At 37.3% G+C, this 15,781-nt stretch overlaps 1 protein-coding gene across 5 annotated transcripts in view; it reads left to right on the top strand.

Annotated features, from left to right (window-relative positions):
* The window catches only part of STAG2 (stromal antigen 2), an 80,941-nt gene that overhangs the window by 22,412 nt on the left and 42,748 nt on the right, over positions 1-15,781 (top strand). The gene's annotated exons all lie outside the window — the stretch shown is intronic.

Genomic DNA, 15,781 nt, shown 5'->3' with positions numbered 1-15,781 from the left:
AGAACATCAAATGGTGTTTCAACCCCGATAGTATAAATCTTTTTTTATTTGTTTTTGCTTGTTACTTACAGCATACACCCTTATTGTCATACTTTGTTTACGTTCTACTGCTGTGCTGGAGATGAACATGTTTTAAACCACTGCTGGTTATATAAAATGAGATTGTGATTAATCTATAAATAATAATAAACATTTATTTAGTCTGTTATTTTAATGTCAATTTTGGGAACGGTAAGTATCAAAACTTAAATTTGTTCTTTTTGTTTATCATGGTGCATGAATCTTGATGTGTTAATTGGCAAGAGATTTGGTTTAGATAGGCAGCTGGGGAACTTTGTCTTCTCTCCCTTGACAAATACTAGCTTCCATTTTGAACAAGAATATTGTTTTGGTAAAGGGGAACCATTTAATGGCACCATTTTATGCTAGTGCTTGAGGGTTGTAAATATCACAATCCAGCAAATACTCGGCGATTTCTTGAGCTGGAAATTGCTGCTTGTGTTGCTCCAAGGAGTCACCTCATATGTAAAGTGAATTGCTTGATGAGGACTTCACTTTCTTCAGGGTTATTGGAGGAAGTGAAAATATTTTGGTATCTGCTTCTGGAAATAATGCTGGACAATTGTCTTTTTCTCTGCTAAATGATCTTTGCCCTTCTATTTACACTTAAGGAAATTGATTCTTGGGGAAGTCAGGTGAAGATATGTTGATATCATTAAAATTCTCAACTTATACTATACAGTTTTACACCTATCAGAGTCAAAACAACTTTAATTTTCTCTCTAATGTGTTATTTTGGGGAGTTTGAGGGGACTAACTGTGATTGCAATTCTAAAATGTGTATACTCAGTTGGGCTGTGATACAGAATTAAATATAGAAATACTGTAATGTGAAGAATGATTAAACCTTCGTTGCAGTAGAATGTAACTTGTAGTCTGTAATCATCATACGGTTAATAACATCATTATATGGTCTGATAGAGAATGGCATACAATTATTTTGCTTGGGAAGAAGATATTAGTATTTGTATATGCTACAAAGAAACCTGATGACATTCTGTTAGACCTAAACCAGTAAGATGCCCTTTGTGGATTGGCTTTTTTTTGTAGTCAGCGTAAAATGCCAGAATTATTTCCTTAACTGTGTCCTAGGTGTTAAGAGTTGTATGCATTTATTTGTGAGAAAGCTGGTGTGAACAACAATTTTGATGGAGTACATTCTCTGTATCACTAGTATGAGGGTGAAAAGGCTTCTTTAGAGATTGTCACTGATGGTATGTGTGTACTGTGTACAGTCAGTGCTAAGACTTGCTATCTAAACACCATGCTTTCTTATTTTTATTGATACACATGGATCTTAATTGGAGTTAATTCCCTAGGAGACCTGTGCAGAGTTCTGTAAATCGAGTTATATCATCTCCGGTTCTTGTTAAAGCTTTTTTTTAATTTCTCAGATGGTGTTTGTGTTTTGTCATTTTATTTTTCTGTTGAAACAGCTGTGACTTTGTCATTCTTGTGCTTTAGTCCTTCAAATGCTCTACCTATGTTCTTAGATCTTCCCTTACCATGTAAGTTAAGTTCACAGGTAGCTAATAACTGCTTGTTCTGTGGTCTGTTATCGGTCTTCTCTGGCCTTTTTAAAGGTTCTGTGTTGCTGCCTGGCTCCTTCTCTGCTGGTCTGCTGGTCTTACCTTTGTTCCTTCAGCTAAGACTTGCAGAAGAGGAATTTTACTAGTTTGTGGCCTAGCAAGTGTATCTTGCTATGATCAGCTACAAGAAGTGCTTACATACCTTTCTGGGTTTTTTTTCTTCTGCCTTGTTTTCTTAGTGGGCTATGTATTATACCAGATTCTGCGGTTCTAGAGTAGTTTTTACGCTTAGCGTATAAAGTCTTAAGTTAATTCACACAGTAATAAAATTTATGTTCTGTAATTAATTTTTCTGGCAGGCATCTGTTTCACAGTAATGAATTGGTAGCAGTTCCTAAAATGTCTGTTGACTGTCTAGAGAATTGTAGGAAAGCTGGCATTTTAAAATGTTTCTCATAACTGAAAGAAGTGGGCAGCTTTATATTAACCCATCTTTTCTTAGAAAAACTTCCCAAACTTCCAACTGAACTCTTTCTCTATATAAATTAAAAAAAAAAAAAAGTGGATTGTATTTCTCTTGACCTCTGAATTTAAAGGGTAGTTACTTTCCCTTAATCTCAAAACCATCCTGAAATTAAAAATAATATGCTAAGGGTAGAGGTAATAGTTGTTTCTTTTACCAAACATCCCCCCCCAACCTGCCCAAAAACCCAACCCCAAAACAAACAACCAAACAAAAAGTGCAGCTTGACATGGTGTTTTCTATCATCACTATTGTCTCTTCAACTCTTAACAGCAGTTGAAAAACATGGCTCTGATAGCAGGTTCATTTTAGGTTGCTTGCAAGACTAAATTCATAGCATTTAATGATCTAGGATTTTCATACCCTAGGGCAGGATTATAGTAAGTGGAGGTCAAGCTGAACAACCGCCAGACCTAATTTACACTCGCATAAAAATGTTCTTGTCTAACAATTAGATTGAATGTTATTATCTCTTTCCCTAACTTCTGCTAAAATTTGGTTTGTGTTGTTTCAAGACGAAGGCAGTATGATGCCAAGAAAGCATTCTCTGAATGGAGTATTAGTCTCACCTTTTGAGCTTACAAAATTGCGCAGGATCAAGTATGCATATTAGTGCCCTAGCATGCTTGTTGTGGAGAGGTTAGGAGAGTTACCCCAAATAGAATGTTTTCTTAATTTATAAGCTCTTCTTAATATGATGTCTGCAAGAATGCAGCAATGATGCTGAAACGGGGAAGAAAAAAATCTTGGAAAGATGTAACCTCTTCGATTATTTACATTTGAGTCTTCCAAGACTGATCTGATAAATGTGTTTCAGTAGGATTATTACAGTTACTTCTTCAGATCAATTGATTTATTAGTAACCTATGTCTTGCCACCTATGTAAGAGATCATGACCAAAATAATGAGGGTTTTTCATATAGGTTAGGTGAAGGAATTAAACCTTACTCTGAAACATTAAAACTGATTACACTTAGTTGTATATGGGCAAACAAAAGTAAAGGAAAGATGGTAAATATATTTTAGTCAAAGCATTGTATTACTGTAACTAAACATTATGTGTAGCTATTTTGTCAGGTGATGTTAACTTCCAGTGGCATGCCTGTAGAGGAATTTCCTTTAAATTTTAGAAAAATTTGAGTGCAAACCTATTTGAAATAAGGTACTATACTTGTAATCCTGATTAGCAGTACAACACCATGAGAATTCTATACTGCTAATTTATTATAAGAGCAATTCTAAACATTAAGTGGCTTTTTGAAAAAGCAGAACACTAAGTTGGCAGTTTGCATTAGTAATGTAAAGAGATTAGTATAACATAGCTTATTGCTGATCCAGTGTTCTTATGAAATCAGTGCCTGGGGCATTAAAATCATGACTTGAAAAAAAATTGGTGCCTGATGATACTTAAGTATACTAGGTTATTTTTTGTATGAAGGTATTTTAAATGTGCATGAACCCTAATCCAGTTACTTAATTTTTAGTCTCTTCCCTTTTCCCATAAGGAGCTGTGGACTTGTTGTAAGTAGTAAATGATTTTGCAGAATCTTACCAGGTGAAAAACTTCTTATTTGCCATTAGATGTTACGATTTGATGTTAGAATCCTGAATGGTGATCACAAGCTATTGGTAAAAATAATTTATGAGAAGAAAATCTGTTAGCCATAAGTAATAGTGGAGTCTGCTGAGTTCAACACAGGAGTAATAAATAATTACGTAACTGATGGCTGGCTAATTAAGTCAAAGAAACACTGCTCTTGAATAAGTAGTTAGGGAAACTGAATAACTTAATATGGGGAATTCAGCTAGATTTAATTTTGTATTTCAGAAATCTGTATGATTTAGAGAAGGTATATTGACTACTTCATCGCATCATTGTACAATGTAAAATGGAGTAGAAAGATCAAAGCAATCTGAAAGAGGAATTACCTATTTTAAATAATCCCTTTTCTGTCCAACTGTTTAAAATAGTTGGAATTATTATTTACTGAGAAAAGTCAGAGAAACTAAAGTAGGACTGAAAGAGCCCTGTACACTTAACAGTATGTTGTGTTCTCAACTGCCGAGTTATCCATTTCTGATTTGAGTGTGGGGAGATGGGGGATATGTGTTTGGTACCAAACAGAGGAAGAGAAACCTGTGCTAAGAGTAGGAATGCAGTTAATTATGAAACCACAACAATTGTTGGGGAAGATGTGGTGGCAGATACAGCACTTGCCATCTAGCAATTCTTGTTTTAATAATTAGAGGTAATTTCAAACTGATAAGTCAAATATGATCACCAACTGAAAACCACAAGATGATACAGCTCAGATAATAAATTAAAAGCTGAAACTACAGTGAGTGAGTGAAGCATTTTTCCATGCAATTGATGAAAAACTATACGTTTTGATAATTGTCCTCTGGTGACTTCTGCCATGGCAGTTAGGTTTTCCATCCCTCTGTTGGGAGGTAACGAAAGTCAGCAAAATGGGATTTGTCACCTCTTTAGTCCTCCCTATTTGCAGTTCAGAATATTAGCCTTAATTGTCAGTGAAGATGAGCTGTCATTAATAGATCTAACTGTAAAGCAGAGCATATGAAATGTGAAAAATTGTTGTCTTTGGTGTTTTTTTCCTCCAATGGAATGATAATATTTGATCTAGTTAGGCCCCCCCCCCCCCCCCCCCCCCGCACCCCGGGTAGCAGCCTGTTAGGAGTCCTAGAAAAGGGTTGTTCAGCAGTAAATTTATCTGAATTTGCCACACAGAATCACAAGTATTAAACTGCTGTATGAATTAAAACACAGCTGCTGTAAGTACAGTCAACACTGCAATTAAATGTTATTTTATTTGTACTTGCCAACTAACTTATATCAGAGAAAGACAATTTTTGGTATGCCTTGTGTTAAAGGAGCTAGTAAACGATGATGACTAAAAGGAGGTTCTTTCTGTGTTTAAGATACGGTTAAAACAAAAGCTTGAATTCTTTGCTTATGCCCAAGATTGCATTTTTGTCTCAGCTGTAAGGAAGGAAAAAACCCCCCAAACCCCCAGCATTTAGCATGTGAGACTTGTTTCATCTGCTGGAGGTGAGGGTATTAGTAAGCAATTGGTACCTCGGAGTCCTAGAAATCGGCTTCAAGTTTCATGTGATTCCAAGAGTACGGGGCAATTCTCTGGATTCAGCCTAACTGATGCTATACGGTACACCCCGTTCCAGAATACCACTCTGTTGGAGTGGGGGAAGGAGGAGGAATCATAGCACATGTAGCTTGTTTAAGAGACATCTGGCACTACTGCTCTTTTTTTTTTTCTTTCTTTTTTTTTCTTTCTTCTTTTAAAAAGAAAATACAGTGAAAAGAGGATGAAAGTAACTACCTCAACAGCTTCTACTGTGTTGCTGAGCTAATAAGTGTAATAGTTGTAGTTTTAAAAATATTTTCTATGTATTGAACATTGCTAAAGTAAAATATTTACTATGAATTATGATACTTGCATAATATGACCAGTAAATTTTCAACAAAATATAAATTTAGCTGTAGGCTATAACTGCCTCTTGAAGGAGGAGGTAGCTACTAGCTGTATTTACATGATGAATTTACTCAAGAACAAACATGTAAGGGTATAGCTTTTTGTTATTTTTTTCTCTTTGGTTTAAATGAAGAAACCTAAAGTTTAATTTTGGTTGATATAACAGGCTGTACATTGCATATTTTAGATCAGTGTGGAATGGATGCTCCTGTATCTCTGCAGTGCCTAATGCACAGTATTTGAGGGACTTATAAAGGAAGATAATTTCAAAAGGACAAGTCTCACTAACCTTTGCTTCAGAATATTTTATACACATCAAGAGTTTCTCAGTATTTGTCAGCTTACTTAGTAAAATGAGTTTGGTCTCTAAAAAAACTGGTTTTGATACTTTTTCTTCATGTTGCCCTTCATAAAACAGGCATAGTGTGTTATAGCTCTTCCAGTTGGCATAATTTGTTACCTGCCACAAGTAAGCAATTACAGAATTGAAAGAACTTACTGATTTGAATAATGCTAGTATTTTTGCAGTGTTCTTAGGACGTATACAAGTGGCCACACTGGTTTCCTCTGGATGTTTAATGAATGTCCCTAGCTAACTCTAGGTCTCCATCCATGAGACTTCGGCACCAGTCATCTCTTCCCACAAAATTCTTTTAAGATGGCTCTGTTTTAGGATGAATAAAGAAAGAGAGGGTGATTTTTAGTCTTGGTGATCATAAGTATTTTTTTCATCTGGTAATGAATTCATTAATGGATTATTAGCATTTTGCATTCTGGATATATTCAGTTCTCTAAATTATGTGGGGGAAAGCCATGCACATCACAACTGCTGTTTCATATAAAATTAGTATTCAGTGCTGCAAACCTCCAAACAAACCAATTGGGATTTTAGCCCAAATGTTATGAGGGAGAACAAGAACAAAATGTTGGGTATTAAAAATCTTTTAAGTTACGACTGAGGATGTATGTATGGAGCACAGATGTTCTGAGGTTCGCAGAATTGCAGAGAGAACTTTTTAATGAAAGATAATGTTTTTGTCTTTATTTCTTCTGTTTCAGAGGTGAAGCCAACTTCTGCATACATGAGTAGTTGCTTGAATTTTATTTTGTAAGGATGATTATTTAGATTGATCGTTGAAAGAGCTATAATCCACTTATGAAAAGCTTAGGTTTTAGCTGTCATACTGCTTGGTTTGGATGCTGCACAATATTCATTCCTTTTTTCTTAAATATTCCTTTTCCTTTCTGATGGCATAGATTTTCATTTGAGCCAGGGAAGGATGGACGACTGCTCTTGATTGGTTACACAAACACCAAGGTAATGGCAGTTTTTGGAGCTTCACTGTAAATAAATAGAGTTTTGTACTGCTGTTGTGAGAGTGATAATGACAGTAGTCATCCGACTGAGAGGGTGACAGGAGAGCACACTGCACTGGGGTGCAGAGCAGCTGCTTTCCTGCAGGTGGCCCATAAGGAATCCAAGGAACTGATGCCCTTTCTGTAGTCTAGGCCTGTTACAAAAAAAGCTGGGCTGGTGCGGTGGAAGAAGGCAGGATGGAATATGGGGCATGAAGCATTCTTACACACCAATGCACCCCCTCCTCCCGCCTTTTTTTTTTAATTAATTCTTTGAAAGATCCAGTTAAGACTAATGCCGTTTGACTTGTACTTAGATTCTTTTCTGTTTGTTTCTGTGCCGGACTTAGTCTCTTCAGTTATTGTCTGGAAGCAGTTTAGCCATTTTTATGTAATGTGAAGCTTCAGCTACTAAACTCTGGTGGACCTCAGCTGACAAAACACAGAACTGAGCTGGTTCTCCTTTTCTCATCTTAGAAGGCTTGGGGTCACAGTGCAGAGGAGTACAGTGGGCTCTTCAAAGGACTATCCAAAGTGTGCTATGACCTGGGCTGATGTGAGCTGACTCTGGGAGATGTGCTTGAGAGATTTAACTTTCCACTCTTCAGTAGTTTTATTTTATGGGGTTTTCCCTTATTTCAGTCACCTAATATTGACTGTATCTTATAGTAGCAGCTGATGCTATTGCAGTATGTACTGTGTAGTCCCCCCTCCAGAATTTATAGTCAAATGCAGTTGTTCTTTAGAAATGCCCAAACAGAGTTTTGGGCACAAAGCCCTAGTGAACTGGTCTTTCAAAGGGGAAAATCAATATGGTAGGAGGGGAAGCTAGGGCTCCTATAAAGCGAGGCAACTTGCAGGCTCACATTGATCAGTGGAAGAACAAAAAATAGAACTTGCCAGATGGGATACCTTGTCGGTTGGAAAACCCTGCCTCTACCGTGTGTACTGAAGTAACTCGTCACTGTTGGCTGCACATTTGAACAATGCTAATTCTGTTCTAGGCTTTTACTGTGTAGCTGGTTAACTGCTTGCTGTGGACAGTGTGTGTGCATCTTCATCCCTAGCTCTCACAAGAGCCAGAATTTTGAGGGGATGTGCAAAGGACTACGTTTTTGAAAAATCAGTGTGTAAAGGGGCATATTGATATATTCTGTAGTTTAGTTTCAAAATTTAGGGCATTTAGGCAGCTGGGAGGTGCGCTTGCCTTATATCATAAATGAACTAGTATTCCTCTTTTGGCTTGTTTAAGTAGGCATATGTAGCTTTTTTTTCTTTTTTTCTATTTTTTTTTTCTTAAATCTTGGTTGTCGTCCGACTTGGCTTTTATTCTTCCTAGGAGCCTCATTTTCCATGCAGTCAGACTGCAACATCTGGAAGCCATCTCTTCTTTGGCAGGGAAAGATGTGACAGACACAATGAGGTGTAACTTCTACTTTGTTATCTTACCTTTGCCTTTTTTTAAGACAACCAAAACCAAACTGTTTTAAAGATGTGTGGGAATTTCAGGTGCATTTTAGCAAAGCTCAGGAATACTGTTGAGCAGAATCATTAGAGAATAATATAGGTACTTTTCCCTTTAATAAGGGGAATAGTTGCATTTATTGTACAGTTGATTAATTTTTCAGTATTTTGTAATGCTTACTTCAAGTGTTTTAAACCCACATTTTACTGCACAGTGTAAATTACTACATACCAATATAAAAACCTCATAAAATGATTCAAACCATAACAATGTGTTCCTATTTCAAAATAGTATTTAACTTACTGCATTAAAGATATTGATGTTATTAATGGTACTTTAATGAGTAATCCTATGACTGTGAAGCACTGTAGCAAGCTCTTTCCTTCTATAATAGTTGTTCCACGTATTTATTTACTAAAAACAGCAGAAGTCCAAAAAATACTTCTGCTGAGAGTGGGACTATTTGATGGTGAAGTTGAGGCTGGCAGAGTTATTAGGGTGGTACAGAGGTCCTTGTATGTTATTCACGTTTCAGATCTCTAAATTTGGGGTAAAGTGTCAACCTTCACTCTAGGTTTTAGCCTGGCTTTTTTTTTTTGTATGCCTTTTAAATCTTTCTTTTTCTGCCCCCCCCCCCCCCCCCCAGCCTGTTTAAGCTTTTCCTTTCACAGCATTAAACTGTGAAAACAAATTTTGCTTTCTGTTTACTGATGTGTGCATTACCTCTGGGGACCTGTTTTCCATGTGCTTGGCTGTTCCTGGCTGGTTGTCTTCTCAGGTTCTGGTGGTCACTATCAGCTGTTAGCTGGGCTTCTCATCTGAAGGCTGGTAAGAAGCAAATGGTTATGTAGGTATATGCGCAGTCTGCTGTGTAGTGAAAACGTAGGAAATGTGTGTGAAGGAGGAGTAAGGAGAAGGCTTTGAGAAGGAGACAGCTGAGACCAGGCAGGTGCCTGATGAGTTCACAGGTAGAACATGCTGTCTCCCTGCGACGTGGGGGTCACAGGTTAGGTGCTAACCTGCAGGGCTGCCTCTTCCTATGGCAGGTAGGCAGGTGAAGGAGCGGGAGCCCAGCAGTGGATCTGGGCCGTGCCGCCTGCTTTGCCCCACTGGAGCCACAGAACAGCAGACTGTTGGCTGTGGCCCCTCCCAAGGGAAGGGTAAGAATATTAGCGATAGCTGTGCAAGGACTCCAGTTTGCCACTTCTCTTTGATGTAACTGGTCCTGTGCTGCAGCAGAGCTCTGCCCCTGCGCGTAATGCGCTGACATTGGCAAAGCTCATCATTTACTTTGCTGTGAAGGGGTAGAGTTCAGCTGCTTCGGATGCTGCATCTAGTGACTTGCGTGGCTGCGGGAGGAGTTGATTCAGTTGGCTGATCTAATGGAGAGCTAATCGTGGGGGGGAGGAAATGGTTTTGTTTTCATAATTTGCTCGCTGCTGGTTTATTTGAGTGCTAGAAGGGAGCAGAAACTTTCCTGTGTGTTTGGGGAGTGAGAAGGAAGACTACTGCTCTCAGTAGCAGCCCAAAGCATCAGAAAAGCATGTTCTGAGATGGCTCTTTCCCACTTAATCAGCAGACTTGTTCCATGAACTAAAGAGCAAATATTATAAAAATGGAATAAAGAGCAGGCCAGGGAATAAAAATGGTAGTGTGATGGCATAATATCAACAGTCACCGTAAGATTGCTTTTTCATTTTTTGAAAGATGAAGAGAAAGGGAGATGTGTGGACAGAAATGGTGTGGAGGGGGTGTAAGAGCTGGAAGTTTAGAAAAAAATAAACTCTGAAGAAAGAGACTGAAAAGATAAGACCTGTATAAATTAGGTCATTTAGGTTCTTTGTTGGAGTGTTAACTGTTCAGTGACTTTGGCTCCATGGACTTACTGTGTACACAGACCATGTCTCTGTTGGCGAGCATGGAAGAATATAGATTGATGATGTCTAGTTCAGGTCTTCTGGTAAAGGAATTATAAGACTCATTTATTAAGCAAATGGCACAAAAATAAACCCCACATCTAAAGGTATTAATTGCATTATTGTTTGGTTTAGTCTTGATTATATTATCATAATATGATCAAAACTGCTGATACAGTTATAACTAAATCATGTTAAAGTACAGTTGTTACAATACAGAATGCTACTTGCAGTATGTTTTCTGTATTTTACTCAAATTACAGAATTGCTTTAAAGCTTGTTGGCAGCTGAAATATTAGGTTGTGTAATATTAGCAGAAATAATGCGTAGAAATAAAACACTCTTTCAGGGCTGCAGGGAATGTCATGCAGTTGCTCAAAATCTCACTTAAAAATCCATGTATGAAGATGCATGCAAAAGTAATATGAAGAAGCATACTTATTTGGGAAAAAAGCCCAAACAACCAAACCCTATTTTATAAAACAAAAGTTTAGACATATCCTAGTCTCTCAGAAAAGGAGTGAGGGGCATAATGTAGTTGATAACAGCTTTCTCTTCTAAAATAGTTAAGGGAAAATACTGGACGTACTTCTGATCCTTTATTTAAATTTGATCTGACTAGCATTTTAACTTGCTGCTGTGTAATTGGTTCTGAAGCATCAGCATCTCTCATTCATGGATAGATAAATAATTCAGGGATGAACTTTAGCCACACACTTCAGCATCACAATTTTAGAAGTTCTTATTTACTGAATTAAGAAAGTGAGGTCCTTGATTTTACAGGTGATTAACAGAATTACAGGGAAAAATCAATACACCTCTGAACAGCCATCCCGCATTTCCAAAATCTTTGTCCTGGCTACATAGCCATTTTTAAACTTTGCATCTCTGCCTTCCCAGAAAAACGATAGCAGCTTTACTGATTTGCCTTATAAAACTTCCAGACAATAGACACCAAGGAAAAAAAAAAGTGCATATGTACAGAACCCACCCCAAACCACAACCCAACTACCTGAAACACCTTGCTGTGAGCTTGTTAAGTAGTACTATAGTTACTGCATTTACACAAGAGTATGAAACACAAGCTTCTGGGACAGAATTTGTGATTCTTTATATTTTGTGTGCATGTATATAGATGCGTATTCTTTTAACAAAGGCTGCTTGCTGAATTGTATTAATGTTTGTTTAGCCTGTTTGTGCATGTAGTAGAAATTGTGAGAGGACAGGTAGCACTCAGCAGCTGCTGATCACATATGTGTTATTGTGTGAATTGTACTGGTGAATTTTGTCAACTTCTGTCAGACCTCAACATTTGGCCGGTACATTTGAGTTAATCACAACCATACCTAAATTAATTATTCATGTATTAGGGGAAAATAACCTTTTAAAATTTAAAAGTTTTTCAGTGAAGACACATTTGAGTTCTTTATAGTGTTTCATGCTTAGCTCTTGCTTTTATCAGTCAAATTATTTTAAATAGAAACTCCTCTTACATTTAGAGTTGGCAACATTATGTATGATTAGTGTTCCTGGAGTACTTCCAGTGGTTTTTTAGTTCATTAGCATTTTGTTAGCAGAATTTTAAATGGCAAGGTACAATGAGGGGATACGTTATTTCTGCTATTAAAATGTATTTTGAAATTCTGCTTGCTTTTGAAAACCAAATACTGAGATGAGTTGTACTACAGCAGCTGTATGCATTTCTGTCTTTGGAGGAGTCATTGAATCAAACATGTATATGCATTTATTTCAGAAAAGATGCAGGAATCTTCTGATGTTTTTACGTAATCTAAATATAAATCTAAAGGAAATGTACTACAATATTATTGCAGTTTTAGCCATCTATTATAAAGTTTATTGCACAGAAATAACTAGGTCAACCTCTGGCTGACCTGTCTTTTGGATTTTCTTCAGTTAGCTTTAGGCTAGAGCTCCACCTTGTGATCTTTCAGCAGGATACATTTTATAGTTCATAATTTAATTATGATTTCACAAAGTTGAGTGACTTCAGAAAGTTTTCACAGACTTGAGAGATTTCAGTATCTGTTTGGGAAAATTAAAGTAGGAATTCTGTGAACTTGCAAAAAAGAAACTGAAGAAGACCTGCTTTTTCTGATGCACTTCAGTTTAGATTTAACTTATTAAAATAATCTGCTTATTAGAGCACATTTAATAGGTAATGTAGACTTTCACCGTTTGGAATTTCACTTTCCTTTTTTCAGACTGCACTGTGATGAACTTGGTATATTTTAAAAGGTTTGATAGGATGTTTATATGGACCGTTTTCCTTTCTCATTGACTTCCCAAACTGGGTGCTTTGAATGAGTCATCAAGTATGTGCTTGAAGAAGACATGGCTGGCAGTAGTCTTTAATTTCCAGAAGGCATTTACTGAGATCAAAGATAATGGGGAATGACCAATGCCAGTCTTTTCCAAGAGAACCTCAAACAAAATTGGAAAGTGATAAATTCAAAGCAAAGAACGTGCCTCTTAGTAGTATAGAGTTTGGCTGTGGGAGTTCTTGTGTGGAATACCATCACTGCTGAATATTGAGTTAAAGTAATAGGAAATATTAATGGAAAAAATATTGGTAAGGGTTTATAAAATATAGGGATAGCCTCTCTGGCTGAAAAAAAATCCCTGAGTTATTTCTGGATGCTGGGAAGGTATTCAGGGAAAACTAGTAAGAACAAAGCAAATGGGTTCTTTCTTGGGCAGCTTCTGTTGGCCACTGCCAGAGAGGGCGTGCTGGGCTAGGTTGTCCCTGCTGGTTGGGAATCAAAAGTCCGTGTCGTATTCTGGATGTATGTACATCTTTTGAAATTATCCTTTACTGGGACAAACGCAAGGGGTTTTTTGGTCATTGCTGGAGTTTGGGCTTGACGCTGGAGAACCCTTACAGTCTTACCTCATACAGTCTTGCAAGGCATTCAACTGTAGCTAGTGTTTGCCATAATACCAGTATATAGTTGCACTCATGAAGGCCAAGTTTCTTCTTTCAAGAAAAACAATTCTTGAAACGTAAATCTTGCTAGATGCCGAAGCGTTAAGCTACTAAGAACTTGATATTTGTTTCCCATTTTATGAGGTGATTATGACCAAACAGTGCCATGTTTTCTTTCATGTTTTGTTGTTTGTACTAAGATAAATGGTTCTTACAAGAAGTTCAAGTTGGTATAAACTGTAGCCAATTAGTTTTGTCAGGTGATTTATTTGACTTGTTTGATGTCGAGAATACATACTTCAATCATTTACCCATCCTTTTTTGTAGTTTTGTTACTAATTTTTTTCTTTAACATATTTCTATGATTGTAAGAAACTTTATTGATAATTTTTACAATATCTGATAAGAATACATTTGCTTTTCATAAAGGGAGCTAAAAATGTGAACAAGCGGTTAACTTGCTTTGGTTCTCAGTACTTTCAAATTTTATGGATAGGTAATTTTTAATATGGTAAGTAGGTAGTATTAATGAGCAGTAATACAAAATTTGCATGTAAGCATCCTGATTGTCGCTTCAGTAGATGTGTTGCTTCTCAACATTGAAAAATGTAAACTAGAAAAAGTCAAGTAACAACATATTGATAGACAGGTTGAACTTGAAACTGAGCAGTGTGGTTTCTGAAGTTTGCATCTTTGCTTTGCACTGGGACTGAATCACAAGCATGCCCCAAAAAGGACTTGTGTGGCTGGATCTCTTCCCCACCTCCCCATTTCTTTTTCTACCTCCCTGCCCCCTTACTGAGGTACATCTATGAGCAGGTGCGCTAAAGTGTACTGTGGTATTTTTCCAAGTTCAAGTTGCTGACAGGAATCAGAGCAAATATTAAAAAAAAAAATATAATCCAAAGTGTAGAGCGTTTTGGTACATCACCAACTGAGCATATAGTTTTACAGACCACCTGGATTGTATGATAGGTCCTTGCCACCAAAGAAGGGAGTTTTACTCTTCCCTCCCCTGCTCATCGCTACAGAGTCTTGTGTTTCCCATGCATTGGCTCCACATACCTGCTGTTGAACCGGTTTGACCTGATAATCCAGGGGAAGAAAAATTCTTGAGGTGTATTTTACCCATTTTATTGGGGAATTGAATCGGCTGATACTGAATGGCAGAGACTACAAAGATAAATGGCTGGGGAGGGGATGTTACCCAGCCTGTGAATGATCGTTTGCTGAAGAGAGTGTATAAATGGAGCAGGAAAGGATGAAACACACCAGTCATGTGCCTGTGTGGTTTTGGAGGAGGGAGGAATGGGGTGACAAAGGTTGCTGCCATTCTGCAGCAGCAATGTTTTTGAAGTTTTATCTTCTTGTGCTGTGTTCTGGATGGAACATGCTTTAGTAGTTGCAGTCTATCTTGAGATTCACCAGCCTATCTCAAACCTCCTCTCTTTTTGCCGTTATTTCTTTCCACTCTGGTTCTCTGCTTTTATGAAATTGTGTGAAATGTGAAGAAAGAGAACATAGTAAGTTCAGGGTTTATGGTTTTACTGAGCTCTCTAAATTCTGGAAGCTACAGTGGCCCCTAGCATTCAGAATAAGCACTTGCAGGGGAAAAAAAAAATACAGCCTCTATCTACATGCTCAGTTGAAATGCAGTCTCTGAAGCATAGCTACCAGACGTTAAGCAACATGTGCTTAGCATGCCAAAATTATATCTTTGCTTCAAATACCCAGTGACTCCAGCAAGCTGTGGAGTCAGCAGGCTTTGACTCCGAAGGTTTTTGTCCTTGCTATTGTATCTTTAAAATACCTGAACATCATGCTTTCTTAATTTAACTGTATAAAAGTTAGCGTGGCGCAGACAATTGACATAGAAAACTTTAGCCTGCATGGTTAAATCTCACATTTGAAGTATCCAGTGAGGTTGCCCACCCCCCCCCCCCCCCCATAAAACTAGATAAATAAAAAAAAATTATGAATAGGTGGCAATATTATAATTAAGTCAAAAAGCAAGTATTTCACAATCTCAACGTTTTCTCGATAAAATGCTATATGGTTTCTGATGTTTTTTCTTTATAACATGTGGGTAGTATTATCTTCCTTGATATTCTTAGTCTTGTCAAATGCTTTAAATGTTAAAACTGTTGTAAGCCTGGCTTATCAACTCTGGAGGACAGGGAGTTGTGAAACAGCTGGTTATAAGAACTTGTTATAAGAGCTTATCTTTATGGAAAACATCATGGAAGTTTACAAATTGGAGATACAAAGTTGGTATATATAATGTCCTTAATGTACACATACTGTGCTTCAACATAAAACGTGGTTTTGTTTTGGTTAACCAGAAATATCCTAGTGTTGGTAAGTCTGGGCTCTGCAGTGCATGGTGTTACAGTTCAAACTTAAATCTAGTATAGATTTAGAAATAAAAGCTATTACTTGCAAGGTGTTAATGAAAACCATTCCATTTTGCTCATCC

The sequence above is a fragment of the Harpia harpyja genome, chromosome 18 (assembly GCF_026419915.1).
Source record: "Harpia harpyja isolate bHarHar1 chromosome 18, bHarHar1 primary haplotype, whole genome shotgun sequence".
NCBI lineage: Eukaryota > Metazoa > Chordata > Aves > Accipitriformes > Accipitridae > Harpia > Harpia harpyja.
This window is presented reverse-complemented; position numbering and strand designations above follow the sequence as displayed.